The sequence below is a fragment of the Wyeomyia smithii genome, chromosome 1 (genome assembly GCF_029784165.1).
Source record: "Wyeomyia smithii strain HCP4-BCI-WySm-NY-G18 chromosome 1, ASM2978416v1, whole genome shotgun sequence".
NCBI lineage: Eukaryota > Metazoa > Arthropoda > Insecta > Diptera > Culicidae > Wyeomyia > Wyeomyia smithii.
The window spans coordinates 6,028,745-6,043,331 of record NC_073694.1 but is presented as its reverse complement, the minus strand read 5'-3'; the positions used below and the strand labels follow the sequence as shown (position 1 = coordinate 6,043,331).

The 14,587-nt window shown below is 37.6% G+C and overlaps 1 protein-coding gene across 14 annotated transcripts in view; it reads right to left on the bottom strand.

Annotated features, from left to right (window-relative positions):
- The window catches only part of LOC129732887 (disintegrin and metalloproteinase domain-containing protein unc-71), a 932,421-nt gene that overhangs the window by 373,113 nt on the left and 544,721 nt on the right, over positions 1–14,587 (bottom strand). The window lies entirely within an intron of this gene.

Here is a 14,587-nt window from a genome sequence, read left to right as displayed (position 1 = left end):
AATAACGTGCTAGGGGGAAATTAATTCAGATTTTGAACCCGTACGTGAAGCATATGACAGTGCCAATACCTTTTGAAAAGCCTTACTTAGTTTGGTAGTTGAATTTCAGAATAAGATCGAAATTAAACTTACTCATGTATTGTTTTAGTGGTTTGTCATCTGTAAATAACGATTTCCGGTTTAGGGAACAGTCAGAAATGGTCAAAAAGCACCCATAGAGGATATTTTTATAAATGAGATAATGTCCAGAGGTCAGAATAAGAGTTCAGACGACTCCAGACGCCATTTTCGAATCTTAAATGGTGACTTCTGGTTTCAATATCACAGCTAAAAATGGCTGAATATTATCCATTATGGATGTTTTCGGAATTTAGACGCCACACTGTGGTACGAGAGCTCAAAACGTGAACTTGATTCATTTACTCTCCAAATAATGGTATTATTAATGTGAATATTCCGAAGGTATTTAGTATATGAAAAGTCTCAAATCATGACAACAAGTTTTAGTTCGAAACTCAAACGCTAAAGGCGCTGCAAAATCTAACTTTTCATCCTTACAGTTTAGAGAAATGGTGTCTTCAGCAAAGTTATAGATGAAGTTCTCACAAAAAACTTTTCCGAAGACACTTCTCTTTTAACTGTTCTTGTCTTGGATGTATAACATTTCATATTAGGCTGGTCTTTAAAATTAGTCTTTATTTCAAATATACAAAAAACGGTAACATTTAAAAGGTTTTAATGTTCGGCATTTATCGTATAATTCAATACTGGCACAACTCAAAATTTTGCAGTTTTGAGTTATTGATGGCAAACGATGCCAAATACTATAAAGTTGCATCTCACAAAGACCCGTTTCAATATTCACAATATTTCCCAAAATATAAGTAGATGTGCCTCTATTGCACAAACCTAAAATATCCCTAAGCAGACAGAAAAATGAGGTTACAATTCTTATAATTTGCTCATTACATGCACATGATAGACCCAAACAAGTTCAATAAAAATGGGCAGTCTAAAAATTGGAATTTTTCACTAAAATGAAAAAAGAAATTTTTGACGCAAATTTTCAAACGCGTTTTTCTCGAAACTATGAATTTTGAGTTGAGTTAGTATTGAATTCAACTGACGATATTCCGAAATCAATGAAACACACAACTTTGTAGAAGACACAAAATAGATAGTTTCCATACAAACCAAGTTATTGCCAAAAAATAAAATATTATCATCATCACTCTACGAAATCACTTTGATCGTTTGTCCCTTCCAGTATCATCATTGCCTAAGTTTTGTTTCAAAAACAGCCCTACTCAACTTTTTCGATGACAATACAATTTCCAAATTAAAAATGTTGTATCATCTATTGCATTGTTTCAATAAATAAATTATATTATAATGTATTAATTTTACTATACATTAAGTATAAAAAATATAAACTTAAAAAATCAGAATCAGCATTATCCTACTCATCAATATCTAGCATGTAGAGGGGGTGGACAATCATTTTGTGCTGAGAAGAACTTCACAAAAAATGATTCAATTTTGATGAAACCGGTTTCATTTTACTGGAAAACTATCCTGGTTTCCTAGTATTACTTGATAACTAGAAGTGACTAATAAACACCGGAAATGTTGCGAATTTTGAAAGTGTGTATCACAATGTGCATTTTTGCAACGCGTAGAACTTTTTCCGACATCTTTTTCCTTCTGGGTTTATATGTTTCCAATGAACCACAATTCACCCCGAGTTCATTGGTACCCAATGGTTAAAAATCTGTCGAAGAACCATCGATCCAGTTATCATTAGTTTGCGAGACAAGCCATCTAATGAGCTTTGCGGTGATGCAAAATGCAATTTTTTAATAGAAGGAATTTAACGAAAAATGAATCAATTTAAATGAAACCGTTTTAATTTTACTGGAAAACTTTTTTAGTTTCCAAAAATTACTAGGGAGTTTGACGGGACCAACAGATACCGGAAATGTTCCGGATTTTACAGCTTACAGACATTTACAGCTGTTCTATAAAACTTACAGACATTTACAGCTGTTCTAACTTTCTACTTGTAACTAACTTTCATCTATTGATGACCTTGATTTCTTTGTTACGGCTTTCCAGTGCCTTCGCGGATAGCTGGCCAATAGGGGCTAGGAAATGCCTACTAAATTTACAGTACTAAAAAAGATCGATACTGTGAGATCGATTCTATGCGTGAATTCGTCCAATGCTATTACTAGTTAAAGCTTATGACATATTCGCCCTGCAATTGCACTTTGAACTGGCTTTTTGAATTGCATATCAGGCAATGAAGATACTGAAAGGGACGAACGTTCAAAGCAATTACGCCGAGTAATTATGGTACTATTTCATCCTATGAAGGTTTGGTCTGCTAGTTTTTGCTTTTTTAGTGTTCTTAGAATGTAGAGCAAATGAATAAAGGTCATTTGTAGTAGATTCTGTAGATTTTGAGCTCTCGTACCACTGTGCGACTTCCGGAAGCCGTATATAAACGCTAGCTCTGAAATCAAGATGGCGCCTTCTAGTTTTTGAAGAACAGCGTAGAATTGATAAAAACCATCAATTCGAGTATTTCCAAAAGCGGCATGATGTTCGGAAGTTGAAAATCAAAAAATAAGTTGATACCAGTTACCAATCGAAGATTGGGGTAACCAACCCGTGGTGGGACCTTGATCGTATGCTGTCAAGGAAAAGGGCCGGCTCACAACAGCGTCTGAACCAAGGTTGTTAATACGATAGATTATCGTCGATAATCGTCATCGCCGTTACCGATAACGTATGGTATCGTTATTGACGATGACGATACCGTCTTCAAACATTAACGATATCGGCGGTAACGATAGTCACTAGACGTTATCAACTCACTAATGTCTTATGCCAGTTTTATCTGCTGTGGTAGCGAATGGTGTACGACTTGATCAAAAAGCAGGCACGGGGTGAGGAAACGTGTTTTCACTTCGGAGGATTAGAGACGAAACATCACTAGGCAGCAGAGAGAAACTTTTCCTTATTTGTTTATGTTTCGCTTCTCATCAGGAAAATAAATTTCTCAGTTTTGATTGTTTAAAGCACAAATTAGAATAGTAAGGTATGTAGCATTGTCATATTTGCATTTAAAATGCATCTAAATGATATATCTAATAAAGCAAAAGATGATATTGCAGTGGATGGTAATAAACAAATGTTATTGATTCGATACCGTCCAGTAGCTATCGTCATTGACAATGACGATAATGTCTGAAGACGTAAGCGTCATCGTCGATAACGATAACAGACGGTATCGTTATCGGCGTTTACAATAAATTATTGATTAACAACCTTGGTCTGATCCGATGCGGACGGCTTAGTTAATAGCTAAGCTGGCAGCCCCATCGCGAGACTCGGTAGCGTTGCACGGACCTAGGCACCTGGAACTATAAGTCGCTAGATTTTGTTGGCGAAAAACAGGGTTCGGTGCCGTTGCTCTGCAGGAGATCTGTCGCCAAGGTGAGAAGGAGTGGAGTACCAGAGCGGTGAAGCGACCATCGAACTGGGAAAGGGGGTTTTTGTGTGTTGGGTAGAATGCCAGATCGCGTTATGATCGGAGAGGACTCAAGTATCCACGGTATCTCACACACGACGTCGTTGTGAATACATGAATTCATGAATACATGAAAATTTTACACTAGAAGTAGTTGCGAAAATTCTCATAACTCTTATCTTCAAGCATCTATAGTTCTGAAAAGAACTGATTCCATAATTTTCAGTTAGAAATTCGTGCTACAGAACGCTGATGATCGCACCATCGGTAGCATTGAATATATTGCTTGACCGCGCATATAAATGCTAAATATTCTGCAGCGTACGATGGTAGCTTTTGCTGTCGTATGCAAAATAATGGTACCATGCTCCGCAGTGCCTGGAAGTTGGCTCGTATGCAGCTCTCGTTTCTCAATGTCGCGTACCTCTAACAGCTATACTCCCCTCGCTATTGTGTGACAAACTAGACTGAAGCTGAATTTTCTACACACAGTCTTTTGTATCAAGTTCAACGTAGATTTTTGCCATTAGGGCGTGGCCACGCAGCTTAGAGAAAGACAAACAAACCAAAACACTTTGTTGGGCTAAAATATATTGGCAGTGGAATTTATTCCGTCCATGTTATTGTTATCCGTGCTCGGGAAGCAAGCCAATTGCGAGGAAAATGTATGGGAAAGCTTGACCTTGAACTTTTCACCTTTTTTCACCATTAAGCAGTAAAGTGAAAATGTTGAACATTATATCGAACAATTGTTACACATTTTATCTATCCACCGACATATAAATGACTAAGATGTATTAAGTCGTTCGCTTGCTATAATAGTTTGAAATCTGACGCAACATTTGCCAGTTCCATTTTCAATTTCACAAAATGTAATCTAGTATCGAAAACAAAGACGTAGTCCTACGTCAAAACCAGCTTTAAAAACTTATTTAAGCACCAACAGAAGGGAGAATTCGGCTAAATATCGATAAACTCGAAATGAGTTGACCACGATTCTAAGGAGAAAAAGCTTCGCCAGCGGAAGGACAGAGATCGTGAGGAGCAGGAGCAACTGTTTCGGTCGATGACGTGCGCAAGTTTAACGGGGAGGGAAGCCTGGCCTGGTAGATCGGAAATTCCGGGAGTACAGCGTGCTCACACATCACGTCTTCGTGGACTTCAAGGCTGCGTATGATGCAGTCTTCACGGACGATCTCGGCGTTATTACGAGAAACTTTAGAACGGCGCAGGCAATTGCAGGACGTTTCGATCCAGGAGCATACGGCGGAGTCTTTTAACTGCGGCAGCACCAATTGGTTTACACGATTATATACAAAACCCTATTAGATTAGTTTAGTTTTCTATGGACTTGAAACTGTGACACTGCTGACGTCCTCTGTCAGCGCACTTGTCGTATTTGAGCGAAAAGTGTTGCGCACAATATATGGTGGAGTAGAAACCGAAAAGGAGAAGTGGCGCAGGCACTATTCGGAGAGATTCCCATTGTCCACCGGACGCAGGTCGGAAGGCTGCAATGCACTGAACATGTCGTAAGGATGCCGGATGACAGTGCGGTGAATTCTTTTCTTTTCAAGGATCCCACCGGTACCGGAAACAGAGAGCCCCAAACTGCCCATAATTCAAAAATTGGCTAATATGCCATTTTTACCAAAATCGAGAAAACAGTTTCTCGTGATGGTACACACCCTAAACAAGATCCCTATGGAAGCCGATTGTCAAAAAATGCATTTGGGAAGGCAGCAAACGTGAAACAATTTTGGCTAATATCCAAAATAATTGAGAAGTTGACTAATGTTCTGTGAACCTGTTGCATGTTCACGAACCAGTGTATTATTACTGTACTGTGTTTCGTAACTTTCGAAAGTGTGTTGTAGCTTGGCGACAGGTAAGCGATCGTAAGGCCCTTGCATCAAATTTGACTTTTTCACGAAGAATATTTGATGCCACAAGAATTTTTTTGTTGTGCTGCGAAACCCAATGATTCTGTCATAAATCTTTATATTTCTGAAATGACATTTAGCCTTATGATTAGAAGTAATATTAATAAGGAGAAGATTCAGATTTAATTTTGGTTTTGATGAGAAAAAACAGGAAAGTGGATTGTGAGATTACCATGAATAATAATATTCTCGTTATATTGTTATATTGCTGCATGTAACAATTGTCTCGTCGTCCTTTTCATCCTCATTTGTGTTTCCGTGTTGTTTTATTAAATTTAAAACCATTTTTATCACCAACGAGTACGATATAATTCACATCGTGTGGATATTAGCCAAATTGCACACCGTTTTGTCAACTGACCTTTCGTTTATAATTGAAAAAACGGCTACTGTGTTAAAAATACGTGGCGGATGGAATTATTCTACAGATTCCTCTGTTTCAACTCAACGGCAAGGTTCCAGCATGTATGAAGGATTATATACTCAATAAAAAAGATGTCATGAACAGTCAAAATATGTTGTGCCGACAAAAAACTTTCAAATGCGTTTTTCTCGATTTGATGCTTATGGCATATTAGCCAATTTTTGAATTATGGGCAGCAAAGTGCTAGTTGGCTTGACTAGTTTGAAGTGGATCCACGAGTGTCGAGACGCTTAGGAAATTGGCGATGGGTAGCCCAGAGCCGGGGAGGACATCTCTTAATACGGAACAAGTACAGTTCTAGGCTGCTGAAGTAAGTAAGTAAGTGAGTAAGTAACGCCGTTTTAAAATCCAAGATGGGGACTCTAGGTTTCCAGAAAACAGCCCCAAGCAAAACATCATCTAATATGAGTATTTCTAGATTCAGAATAATGTCCAGGGGCCAACTTCAACTACAGACGCAATTTTGAGATCCATAATGGCGACCTCCGGTTTCTGTAAAATATTGTAAATGATCAAATAACATCTAATATGCATACTTCCGGAGCAAGAATGATCCTACGAAACCAGGATTCACCCACAGACGCCACTTGGAAATCTATCTGCCAAAATGACAAAATAACCTCAAAACGAGATGATACCCACAGGTCAAATTTTGACCCTAAACGTCATTTTGTAGTCCAAAATGGCTAAAAAGTAGTGAAATATAACAAATGATTCTAACTTTTAAAACCTTTTATCCCATGCGACGCGCCTAATTTTCACCTCCTAATAAGAAAATGATGGAGATACACTAAGGTCGCTTTTTACGCGACTTTTTTTTTACGCGGATTCCGGAATTTACGCGGTTTTTTACGCGGATTCCGAAATTTAGGCGGATTTCGGTTTCTCTTCACTCGGATTGCAGAATTAACGCAGATTTTTTTTTACGCGGATTTCGGAATTTACGCGGCACGTATCCCCCGCGTAAAAAGCGACTTTAGTGTACTTGCTTGCTACCATCTTTCAAAAAAACTTGTACCTTCTAGCTACTAAACGATACATTGATTATTACTGTGTGACAGCTGAAGTTTGTATCAAATAAAGATCATAGTAACCTATGAGTGAGCAGAAAAATATTGACAGCTCTGTCAGTCAAACTCTAACCGTGATGGCGAAAACAGTCAAGCTAGGTACCATGGAACGGGGTGAAATTGATAAATTTTTATAATATTTTCCAATTAACTAGTGTCGGGTACATTTTTCCCGAAATAGTTTATATTTAAAACAAGTACTGGTATGTGCTTTAGAAAACTATTTGGGCTATTGGTGAAATTTCTATCATCTACCTCATGGAATAAATTCGAGAGTTCTATAAGGGGTGAAATTAATCACCCTTGAAATCCATTCTATTGAAAATGTTCTTTTTTTATATATGTTCATGATAAATAATGATTTTTGAACTCGAAAATACCAGTCACAGCAAGTCTGGAAACGAAAATAACGATATTTCAGGTTAAGATCTATTCATTAAGTTTCACGGGCGGCAGTTTACTAAATTTGCACTCATAGGATCATCGTTAAATCGAATTCAATTCGGTTTGTTGCAAAAGCTCAAAAAACTAGCTCTAAAATTAAAATCATTGTGGTTTCTTGCGAGTTTATCAGTATTATTTTAATGGTATGGAATAATCATTGTTGAAAATTATATTTTTTGAGCTTTTATCGAACTTCACTTAAGGGGCCATCCACATACCACGTGGACAGCTTTGGAGGGGGTGGGGTATGTGTAATGTCCACGGTGCATACAAAATTTTTAGAATTTATATCAGCAGTTGTCCACGGGGGTTTAAAATCGTTTAAAATCTGTCCACGTCGGTGGATGGCCCCTAGGTAAATTCAATACTTTTGTTTTGTCATTTAGAAATTTGTGTGATCAAATTTGATTGAGTTTTGACTGAGCAAGGGTTTATTTTGACAGGTACATGAATCTTTCTAAAGTTGGATTTTAGGACACGTAAACATTGCCTAGTGTAGTAACATCAGTATCTTTTGATTAATATTTTTTATCACGAATTTTCAGGTGATCAAGCTCACCCCACTGATCAATCTCACCCCATTCCACGGAACTCCGTTTAGTAGTGTACCCAGCTGCGTCGAAATCGGACATCGTGCGGTACGGTGTCCCGCTGGGCCGTTGTTATAAAAAAAAGTCCATCAAATCCAAGTATGAGGGGTCAATTCTTGAGGTTATTTTACACCTCTGGCTAAAGTTTTGAAAAAATCCACCGACTGGATCTAGAGCAATCTCGATTTTAGGGTGCTAGTTAAAAATTTTCAAAACAATCGATATTCGGTTAGCGTAATATCACCGAAAAACATCCGAAAACTTATCCCAGTCATTCTCAACCAGAATGTAGTTGGCGTTGTTACAATTATGATTATTTACAATTGTCCTAACTTTCCAAATTGACTTAAATATGTTAATCGTATGACTTAGCGGCTTTAATTCAGTTTAAATGTTGTTTTTGGTGGAATGAATGGGGATGAATGAAAATCTACTAATTGTTTTTATTAAGGAACAGTAGGCGGGTTTTAAAACGTCAAAAAGTTTCAACTTCCAATTTTCAATTTCGATGTTTTTCTTTGAGATCTCCATGAAAAAAAAAAAATCACAGGAGGGTTGTGTGCAAAGCCACGACCGCAAGGTTGAAGTAGAATTCTTTTACACAGCTCTACTTACGGCTGTACATTAACCTACGGACGGGCAAATCGATTCGCGCCGCTTTTCGCGTTTAGCCTGGCAGAGGCCTAATGCGCACGGCCAACACAATAGAAAGGTGTTTTCACATTGAAAATTAGACACAGCATTACTGAAGTAAGTGTTGGCAAATGCACCTACCGCTAATACCGCCGCTATCGTACGAAAGCGCGTCGTTTCATGTGGGGAATAATATCAACAACGAAGAATAACGCGCGTCTAAGCACACCCGAACTGTTTCGCCGTGCAGCTTCCATTTACTTCCTTATAACATCGACCTCAGGGAATTACCGGCTGCACCTACCGTTGAAGCTGTTACCATACTGCTACTTGTACCCAAAGCTATTAACTCTTCAAATTAAGTGTTTTATTTGTCCTCAAAAGAACAATTGTTCAATTCCATATCGGATAATGCAATCGCATCTCTGTAATACTACCGACAGTAATATTCTTCTGAACAAAATGATCCAACTTTTCCATTAGAGGAAGTGCCGGCTGATGTGCGGCAAAAATCCCGCCCGATCGCTCGCGTTGGCGTTCAGCCTGGCAGAGGCCTGAGACGTGATGACCAACCACAGGACAAGTGATTTGTTTAATTTGAAGGCAGCCACATGCGCAACCCGTTGCTATTGTCTGTTACTGCTGAGTGCTGATATCTGCTGCTACTGCTATCAACATTGTGGACGGTCCATCCAGCTCACCTTCCGACTAATGAATATAGCTAATTTTCTCAAAAACACTCTTAAATATCCGAAGGGTGCTACGAAATAAGCCACGCCTTTCTGTTCAGTTTTACCATTTCCTAATGTTCGTTAGACGAATTATTACACAATTCGCATTTGATTTTTGTATCCAGCGAATAAACACCGATGGTGCTTTCACACACGCAACGGTTTTAACCCGTATCTTATTGCGGTTTGTAACATCAAGCGATTTCGTTTGCTCGCTGTTGCGTGTTGCATCATGTTGCAACTTGGCAGCTGGAAGACAACGAAATTCTATTTATGCTGATTGATTGAATCGACTTCATATTAGCTCTGCATAGTCGAACTAACTGTCTTCGTGAATGCGGTCTAACAGGGCTGTTTGTTATTCAAAGTCGGTTATGCTGATCGCAGCCTTTGCGCTGTCCCTGCAGAGGGGGGGGGGGGGTTTACTAAATAAAGTAAAAATTAGACAACAACAGAATTTGATTGCATCCCGCTTGTGTTGATGCCAGAAAATTATTAACCTTCAATTACTTGTTTATTTGCTTTGAAAAAGGCATTTTGCGGTTAAAAATTGGTTGCTGATCGCAACCTTTGAGCTGCCCTAACAGTGGAGAAATTAAAATACACGGACAACATGCACTGAGAAAGCTATTTCACATTCAGTAAATTAGACGGGTGCGACAAATTTAAATTGCTAGGATCCAACATATAATGCTTGCTGGCGTTGTCAAAAATTATTAACTTTCAATGACTTGTTTATTTGCCTTGAAAAAGGCATTTTGATGTTCAAAGTTGGATTTCCTGATGGCAATCTTTATGTTGCGCCAACAGTAGGGGAATAATGGCAGTCTGGCGACACACACTGAGAAGAACCGCGCTGCTCCTGAGACGTGGTGACCAACCACAGGGCTAGTGCTGCTGCTAAGGAAGGACGAGTGCTGTTGTCGCTGTCTAGAACTATTATGAGCGGCTTCGACTAAAACCTATATAAGAGCCTATAGGCCAAATAGCATGTTTTCAATTGCAAAGTATATGATTCTGTCGACCGTGCTTAGGAAGCAATCATATAACGACCAATCAGAGGTCGAACTTTTCGTTTTGACAAGGCTTGACTATTTTCAATAGTACAATAGTGTGAATAATAAAATTACAATTATCTTTTTTTGGGAAGAATCTTAGAAGATTTTCCAATCTATAGCTACAGGAACGAAGGAAATCCATCGAATACTAACCGATTTATTAGCATTTAAAATTGGACATATTTTTCACTTTTTTCGGTTTTAGATTTTCATTTCACATCCCTATGTAGCTGAACTTCCTGAGAGAAGTATTCTACTTCCCCCCCTTCCCCTTGTAACAAGCTGTCACAACTTCCTTGACCTCCCCCCTTTAATTACGTCGCGTTTTTCTAACCCCCCCCCCCAAACTCCTTCTTTGGTAATAATTGATTGAAAATTTGTTAGGAATGCATTTTTTTTAATGAGAACGATTTTACTGAAACTAAAAGGAAAAGAAGATTGAAGTCGCATATCGACGACATAGAAAGCCGAGACAATAACTGCAGCATCATTGCTGATTTTTGAGACCATCAATATTTAATTCCTCTTCTTCAATCAACTCGCAATCCAAATCTTCTCCACATGTTACAAAAGCCAAGCATTTCTATTAACGTTTTGTCACAATTTTTGTATTGATTGGATTGAGAGACGAACATGCACGGTAAAACGAACATGCACGGTAAAACAGAATTAACGAACACTATGCTTTTTTAACGAGAAAAAAAAAGTCATTTATCTTGAGCAAATCTTAATCAAAAAAACCTAAATTAATCCACCTAGCGGTCAGACTCAGCCTTTCTCAATCAAACTTATTATTTATTAAAATAGATTTACATGAATGCTTAAATCCAATAAAGGTATATTCACTCTTTGGGTTCTAAAATATTGATGTTGCAATTGAAGTATATAATATGAAATTTGACGTAATGTTAGTGCTTAAGAAATAGCGAAATAAAATAAATGACTCTCAATTTCGAACAATTTAATCATGAGCGATACCGGGAACGTTCAGATAGTACGATACCACATTTAAATTATGTTGAAGCCACATATATCGATCGAAGCAGTTATAGTTTTGAATAGTTATGAAGTTGTTATTTGTAAGTTTGAGAAATGACTCGTTTGTATGACACTAGTTCTGTTCAAATAAGTCGTGCAATACTTGAGATAATAGACATTCGTTGTTTTACAAATTAAAACATAACGGTTGCAAACTTTGAAACCACGTGTTCAATCATAATTCATCAGTTAACCCTTAACTAGCCCGTTCAACTGATATCAATATTGTTCAAATCGATTGTGTAGTTTCTAAGATAATGAAGTTTCGTGATTTTCACATTTCGATACATTACAGACGAAGTTACAATCCGATTACAGCAAAATTCAATAGGGTGTTATGAGGCAGCTAGAACTTTCATTTGATACTAATTCTGTGGAAATCGGGTCAACCATCTCTGAGAAAAGTGAGTGAGTCCAAGTAGTCTTCGGAATATGTTTCTTTTCATAGCTGGATTTCACATTTTTAAACATAACAGGCACAGTAAAAATCCGTTTGTAAAAAAAAACATTAGGGTCTTATGGGGCAACAAGGCCTTCCATATGACACTGATTTTATAAAAATCGGGCCAGCCATCTCTGAGAAACATGAGTGAGATTAAATAGTCTCCAGAACACGTTTCTTTCCATAACTTCTGAACCACATGTTCAATCTCCATAAAATGCAAAATTTAAGGGTTGTTTGGGTAGCCCGTTCATTTGAAACTAATTTTGTACAAATCGGTTGAATAGTTTCTGAGATATTGATGTTTCATGCTTTTTACATTTTGATATATAACCTCTAAACTAGAAATCAGATTACAATAAAATTCAATAGGGTCTTATAGGGAGACTAGACCTTTATAGGGAGTCACACATGCAGAAAATGCTCAGTTCGTCGAACTGAGTCGAGTGATTAACGACATTCGGCCTTTTTGAGCACTTTTATACCTTTAGTTTTTGCAGTGATTGCTATACCTTTCTAGGAGAAAGGCAAAAAGTGAAATGATAGAAATGACTTTCAATATCAATTTCAATCCCGAGCAAGGCCGCAAACATTGAAATAGTACATTATCGAATTTAAATGATGCTGAGGCCACATATTTTGATCGTAGCTATAGTTTTAAACAGTCTGCGGGTTGCGTTTCTTTCTATTTATAACTTTCAAACCACATGTTTAAACTTTATGAAATTCATTGTTTAAGGGTTTAAAAGCCCATTAATTTGAATACAACTATGTTCATGGCTTCTGAGATATAAGAGCGTTTTTCACATTCTGACGCAGCGCCAAAACTAAAAGTTTGATTACAATGAAATTCAATAGCAACCTTAGCGGCAAATAGACCCTTCATTTGACACCAAGATAGAAAGAATCGGTCAGACCATCTCTGAGAAAAGTGAGTGCGAAACAAAAGGTGCACATACACACGTACACACCCACACACAAACATATACACCTATACATGCATATATGCAGAAAATGCTCGATTCGACGAACTGAGTCGAGTAGTATATGACATCCGGCCATTTGGATCACTCATCTACCTTTTAATTAGCCAGTGATCGTTAGGAGAAAGTCAATATGTTTATTTTCATTAAATGATTTCACATTTTTATGAACAACGGACAAAGTAACAATAAGTTACAATCCGATTGCAATGAAATTCAATAGCAACCTATGGGGCAACTAGACCTTTCATTTGACACTAATTTTGTGAAAATCGGTTCAGCCATCTCTGAGAAAAATGAGTGAGTTTAAACAACCTCAGGATAACTTTTTTTACATAACTTTTGAACCATGAGTTCAATCATAACGAAATTTAAAAGTTAAGGGTTTTGGAGACAGCCCACTCATTTGAAACCAGTTTTATTGAAATCGGTTGTGTGGTTTCTGAGATATTGATGTTTCGTGATTTTTACATTTTGATACATAACCTCTAAACTAAAAATCCGATTACAATGAAATTCAATAGCAGCCTAGACCTTTCATTTGCAATTAATTTCATTAAAATCGGTCCAGCCATCTCTGAGAAAAGTGAGTGAGAAAAAAAAGTTGCACATACACACACATACATACATACATACATACAGAAAATGCTCAGTTCGTCGAAAGGGGTCGAGTGGTATATGACATTCGGCCTTTGGGACCACTTTTATACCTTTGGTTTTCCCAGTGATTGCTATACCTTTCTAGGAGAAAGGCAAAAAGGGATCGTAGAACTATAAATGAATAATGCGAATATCATAAATAGTTCTGAGTTGAACTCTGTGGTTAGGTATGTGACTTTTTTATTTATTTATTTTTTTTGAGTTGAAATGTGATGTCACACTCAAGCTAACCCCCCCTCCCCCATATGTCACAAAATGTCACAATAATTTAAAACCGCCCCCCCTCCCCTTAACGCGTCACATCATTAATGGATGGTCCTTCTGGTACATGGTACTTAGTGATGTAGTATTTTGAAGTGAACGGAAGTTTCAGCTTTTCCCAGCTGCTGGCAAAATCAGCAATTGCCTCTTCGAATTCATGCTCGAGACAAAAACAAAACCATTTTTCGTACACTTTTCTAAAGTTATCCAGAACCTGAAAATCGCAATAATAATTCAAAATTTATTTTATTCAATTGAATAAAAAAAAAAAGAAAATTTGATGAAGTTTGTTTAGTAGAATAACCAACCGTGACGTATTCCAAAAGATCTGGATTGTTTGCCAAACATTTAGCAGCGCCCAAAAGTGCATGACAAGCTCTTCCAGTGAATCCGTACGTCATTTGTTGGTACCTTACCTGTACCTTTACCTGTGTTCCTCCCACAAATCTACCTAATCTGGTGCCTTTCTCTCGAGAGGCTTGCAAATCGTATTAACGATTCCAAGCGTGAATTGTACTGCCCCTGTTTACATAGTTGACGTAACAACCAACACCATCATTGCGAGAAAAAAGCGTTTTTGTTATTTTAACCCAAATCATTATATTGAGATACAATTCCAACAAAATAGTTTGTCAATTTTATGAAGATTGATGTTTGAAAAGAGGCCCCATGGATTATACGAGTCAGCCCGTGGTAATTGATCCAGAAAAACCGCTACGCCAGTTTATGCGAATAAACATGTATTTTTCTCGCAGATTGTTCGCATAGCTTGGCG